Source organism: Doryrhamphus excisus, chromosome 17, assembly GCF_030265055.1.
Source record: "Doryrhamphus excisus isolate RoL2022-K1 chromosome 17, RoL_Dexc_1.0, whole genome shotgun sequence".
NCBI classification, from domain to species: Eukaryota; Metazoa; Chordata; class Actinopteri; order Syngnathiformes; family Syngnathidae; genus Doryrhamphus; species Doryrhamphus excisus.
In genome coordinates this window covers 16,758,713-16,765,000 of record NC_080482.1, presented here as the reverse complement: position 1 = coordinate 16,765,000, position 6,288 = coordinate 16,758,713, and the positions used below count along the sequence as shown (strand labels likewise).

At 38.5% G+C, this 6,288-nt stretch overlaps 1 protein-coding gene across 3 annotated transcripts in view; it reads left to right on the top strand.

The window, feature by feature from the left end:
- syngap1b (synaptic Ras GTPase activating protein 1b) overlaps window positions 1-6,288 on the top strand; it is a 180,510-nt gene that overhangs the window by 167,865 nt on the left and 6,357 nt on the right. The gene's annotated exons all lie outside the window — the stretch shown is intronic.

Below are 6,288 nucleotides of genomic sequence, written 5' to 3'. Positions count from 1 at the left end.
TGAAGCGTCGCTACCTTGTGTCGTCTCCATGTCCAGCTGCTTTGATTTCTATCCTATTTGTGCGCCTCACACAGTGTGTATTCAACCACTCTTTGTTGTGTTTCCTGACACGAACGCGCAAACACAAAAGGCCACACGCAAGATCTTCTTTGGCATCCGTGACGACAGCGCCTGTAGTTTGGTTCTGATTGAGAAGAGAAAAGGCACGGGGACGCCTTTTGGATTTATTTCTTTATTGCAAGAAACGGACACAGAATCCGCTCACGATGGGGACACCGGATGAACGTCCCCCGTGTCCTCCCCTCCTTCCCTGCTGTCCCCCAAACTCCATCACATGCTGCTGTGTTTTCCGGAGCCCCGCTACGATACGTGTACACTTTTATTTCAACTCTATTTCCTGGGCTGTGTCGACTTAGTAGAATGCTACGCATAGAGCTACGTGTGGCTGTGTTGCATATTAGCATGCTAGGTTAAGATAAGTTAAGTTAAGGTACTTAAACTAGCGTCATCGTAGCACATCTGTCCCTTATTGATGTCAACGTTTTAATAACCTTCTAACAGAGCCTCACGATGAGCACATTTCATACATGGAAGTCTTTTACCGTATTTCCTCTAATAGAGGCCTCCGCACAAATAATTGTTTCGCCCACTCAAGACAGGGGTGTCCAAACATTTTCCCCACCAGGGCCACATCGTGAAATATGAAAAGATCAATTTATTAGTCATTAGTATGAACTTCTGTTTTTCCCACTAAACGTTATTCCCAAATATCTTTTTCTCCAAACTTTTCCAATTTTTTTTTCCAACTTTTTTGTTTGTTTTTTTTCTGATGATATTACGACTTAAAAAAAACTGTAATATTGAACTCTATGCTACTCTATGCTATGTTATTTTTCCTCATTATATTACAAGTTTATTCTTGTAAAATTGCAAAAATTATTCTCTTAATATTAAGACTTTATTTACAGAATTTTTAAAACTTAATAACTTTTTTTTCTGATGATATTACAACTTAAAAAATCTGTAATATTGAACTCTATGCTACTAAAATGACATTATTTTTCATAATAATAGTTTATTCTTGTAAAATTGTAAAAAAATTATTCTCTTAATATTATGACTTTATTTCCAGAATTTTTAAAACTTTTTCAATAACCATTTTCTAATAATAATATGACTTTAAAAATTGACCGTTTTTTCTTTAATATTTCAACTCTATGCTACTAAAATGACATTATTTTTCATAATAATAGTTTATTCTTGTAAAATTGCAAAAAATTCTTCATTTAATATTGACTTTGTTTCCATAATTTTTAAAAGGTTTTTCAATAACCATTTTCTAATACAATTATGACTTTAAAAATTTACCGTTTTTTCTTTAATATTTCAACTCTATGCCACTAAAATTACATTAATTTTCCTCATTATATTACAAGTTTATTCTTGTAAAATTGCAAAAAAATATTATAACTTTATTTCCAGAATTTTTGTTCAAAATTTGTTGTCAATCAGAAATCACTCCACACTCTTTATTGCTCTCTGGTTCTACCATATCTTACTTATTGTGTGGAAATATGGGATCATAACTATAAAAGCAATCTTCACTGGCTAAATGTACTGCAAAAAAGGTCAGTAAGGATAATTCATAATGCCGCCTACAGAGAACATACTAACTCCTTATTTGTAAAATGACAAATACTTCAACTTGCTGATATAGTTCATCTTCAAACAGCTAAAATAATGCATAATGCTAAAAATAAGCAATGAGCTAAAAATGTCATCCAATACTTCTCTACAAGAGAGGAGAAATATGATCTCAGGGAAGAAGTTACATTATTAAAAAAAACAAAAAACAACTTAAACCTGTCTTATCTGCCTTATGTCTATTTTATTAGTTAATTTGAGTGTAAAGGTGACTATAGGGGTGTTATTTCATGTCTAGGAGGGCTCTAATACAGTTAAAAAACATATTTAGAAGATGGTAAAAATGTCGTACTTCAGTACGAGGTGCATTAACAAAAAAAAAAACAAAAAAAAAACCTTAAACTGTATTATGGAAAGCAGGAAGTGAACAAATGTAACAGTTAGTGATTGTAAAAGTACCAGATGGAGGGGTAGGATTTAATAAGCTTTGCTTCTTCCTACTCCTTTTGGACATGTGGAACTGGGAACTGATTATGGGATGCACTCAATTGGAATCTGATGCATGTTCAAATGAAATAAAACCATTAGCATTAGCATTACCATTACCATAATGTATAATATCATTGTAGAGCTTCAGGGGGGCTTCAGGGTAGTTAAAGTATTGGATTTGGGTGTCTTGAGTGGAGGAGCTTGAGGTTCCAAACGTTCCTTGTCACCTCGATGGTCTTTCAATAAGGGACAGATGTTCGGTGATGCTAAAGCGGTAGACTTTGTAGTAATTAAGCTAGTGTTCACGCATGTTAGCGTCATCAATTTGTGAGTTGCACTTCCTGGACGTCTCTCTTGGCGAAGCGGCGGCTTGACCTTCACCCCTTCTTCCCTCCACATGTCGGTGTTGGCCATCCATCCACGTTTGTAACGTCTTTTCTCTCCTCTTTCTCTCTCTCCTTCAATCCCCTGATCGCTTGTCCTTTCCGTCCTTCCGTTGCATCCGCCTCGGATTCTTCTTCCTTCTCTTTGTCCTCCTGCCATCTTTATGACCCCGCCCACTTTGACTTGCCCTGCCCATCCCTCGTCCCTTTCATTGAATGGCTTCTTCTTCTCCTACACGTCCATCTCTCCCCCACTCCCGCCTTCCTCCCCTCTCTCTCTATCTCGCTAGGAAAAGCAGCTTTCCTCCCTGGGTTCTGCAGACCCCGGTGTGAAAAGTGAAGGTGGAGAAGGAGGAGGAACCGCCCATCAAGACCTCAGAGTGTCTTCCTCTGGGACTCCTTCAGACACCTCTCGCCACAATGGCCTCCAAAGCGTAGAGCGTTCCTCGGTGGCCGCTCCGGGTCAGAACGGAGAGCTCCGTGGCGACCAAAGCACCAAGGGAGGGGGGGGGGGGGGGGGGGGGGGGGGGGTGAACACAACACCGAGATTCCCAATCCAAGAGAATGAGAGAGAGATCCAAACGGAATGTTCTGGAAAGAAGTGCGCATTTTTGACCTCCTGCTAACACAAAAGGGCTTCTTCTCGATGCTGGCAAGGGGCGGAGCTTCAGCGCTTGTTGCCGGCGACGCGCTTTGATTGACTGTCGTTTGCCGCTCAGGCTCTTTTAGTGCCTTCGCATGCGCTCTGTGGGACGGGGGCGGGGCCAGGGTAGCGGGGGCGTGTTCCTATTGGTGGAGTTTTTCTCTTCTCAATATCAGAACCCAAACTGGTGCTAAACACAAATGGTGGCGTTCCCAGTTTGACGTACGCGTGCGCCACAGCGCCCTCTCTGGCGTGACTCACTCACTGTCCCTCACTGCTTCCTGTTGTCATGACGATGTCTTTTTGTGTCTATTGGTTGTGTTCCGTGTTTGTGATTATTCACCAAACTTTGTTTATGAATGCAAACGATGACTTTTTGTTTCACTTTGCGGACAGCTAACGTATCATTAGCTTGTATTTGCATATTCAACGCTACATTTTTGGACACATTTATATGATGATTGTTTGCTAAAAGCACCAATATACGTCATCGAGCTCACAATTTTTTAATAACATGAATACATTAGGATGTATTATGTATTTTATGCAATGGATTCTTCCATTTTGAGTCTTGTTTGCATGTTTCTTCATCCTGTCGTCAGCCTGTTCGTGTCTCTTTGTAGCTTCACACTCTAGGGGGCGCTCCGGCAAGAACCCAAGCCCGTTTAGAAAGACGGAACCACCAAGAGCTGACATGTTTGACATCAGCTTTGGGTTTTTTTGGGGGGGGGCATATAGCGTGGGTGGTCTGTTCAGTATTTTCACCATTTTTTAGGCTTTTTGGTGCTTTGGGGCCACCATCTTTGGAACCAGGAAGTGATCCAAAACAAGTCAGAGGACCAAAACTGCCAAAATAATAAATAAATAAAAGTGAAAATAAAAACAAAAATGAAAAAAAAAAAAAAAATTAAATACAAAAAAATTAATATAAATGGAAATAAAAACAAAAATAAAAAAATATATACATAAATAAATAAATAAAAGCAAAAACAAATACAAAAATAAAAAACAAGATTCAAAAATTAAAAATAAATCAAAAAATAAATGTAGAAATAAATACAAAAATAAATATATAAATAGAATTACATATCAATCAATAAAAAAAAGCACTCTGCTCTCATATGTATTTATTTCATGCAGCAGACAATGTCAGCTTGAAATGCAGAAGGAAAAACTATTCAAATGAGGGGGCGGTCCTAAGTGTGTCTTGGGTTGAACTGTTCGCCTATTGGTTGATGGACATGTGAGTGCGAAAAAGCTCCGTCGGGGAGGAGAGAGATCAGGCTCCAATAAGGCTTCCACCCGGAAAAGCAGGTCATCCGGGGAAGCATTATCGGAAATATCTGCTAGCAAACGGAGATCCCTGGAGATTGCAGCCATATTTACCGCCATTGAGAGTGGTGTGGTGACTTCCTCTTGCTGTGGCCGTTTGCAGGCATACCTAGTCGATTTTCGCACTCGCATGTCGATCAGCCAATAGGCGAACAGTTCAACCCAAGACACACTTAGGACCGCCCCCTCATTTGAATAGTTTTTCCTTCTGCATTTCAAGCTGACATTGTCTGCTGCATGAAATAAATACATATGAGAGCAGAGTGCTTTTTTTTTAATTTATTGATATGTAATTCTATTTATATATTTATTTTTGTATTTATTTCTACATTTATTTTTGTATTTATTTTTAATTTTTGAATCTTGTTTTTTATTTTTGTATTTATTTTTGCTTTTATTTATGTATTTATTTCTACATTTATTTTTGTTTTTATTTTTAATTTTTGAATCTTGTTTTTTACTTTTGTATTTATTTTTGCTTTTATTTATGTATATATTTTTTATTTTTGTTTTTATTTCCATTTATATTTATTTTTGTGTATTTAATTTTTTTATTTTTTTTTATTTTTGTTTTTATTTTCACTTTTATTTATTTATTTATTATTTTGGCAGTTTTGGTCCTCCATATGTAACAGTATTATTTACGTCCAAATGGACAAACTTAACTTGACCTCCAGGGGGTTGTCGCCATAACGACAGCTCCATCGGGGGCAGGGGGCACGCCGTGTTACACTTCCTGTTGTTCTGCAAATTAGGATTTATTTTTAGATGATGCTTTTACGAGCTATACTGCTTGTATAAATCTTCAATTTAACATGCCCCCACGAGGATGAGCCCCGGTCGACCGCCCCGCCACCCCTGCCCCATGCTACTCAAAGCACCTGTAGAAAAACTATAGATTTTTCAATGACGGTTTCGATTCGGTGAGTACCGGGAATTGTGATCTGGGGTGACCAACCCCCTTAAATCAACCCCGTGCTACTCCGCTGTCACGATGCCTGTTGGAACTCTGAACATTTTTATTAATTTAAAATTTATAATTCATTTGAATTTAAAATTAAAAAATAAACATTCTAAAATTCGCCCCTCAACCCATGCTACGCAACTGCAACCCTTTTAGGGGTGGCGCTTTTTAATATTAGAATTAATACAACCACCACTAGATTTTTAGCAAACCTTCACATCTCGAGTTGGGGTGACCGCCCCCGAAGCTTGTCCCAGGCATTTTGTTGCATATCTGAAAACTATTTATCTTTTAAAAGTAACACCAATTTATATATTTTTATATATTACCATGTTTGTACGTCTCAAATTTAGCAGCCCCCCTACATTTTGGGGCCCGGGGCGACTGACTGCTCCTTAGTCCACCCCAAGGTGTACCAAGGCACCTGTTCAAACTTAAAAAAAATGTTTCTCTTTTCAGATAATAGCATGCCCCCATTTTTTTAGGACCAGTTAATACCACTACAATATGTTATGTCTCATGGTTAGCAGTACCCTACATTTTGGGGCCGGGGCGGCTGACTGCTACTTATTCCACCCCCAAGGTGCACCAAGGTACACCTGTTCAAACATAAATATATATATTTGTATATATTACCATGTTTGTACATCTCAAATTTAGCAGCCCCCCTACATTTTGGACCCGGGGCGACCACCCCTTGGGCTACCCACATGGTACACAAAGGCACCTGTTGGAACTTTCTCCTTTCAAAATTCAGCATGCCCCCATTTTTCTAGGACTAATTAATACCACTACAATATGTTATGTCTCATGGTTAGCAGTACCCTACATTT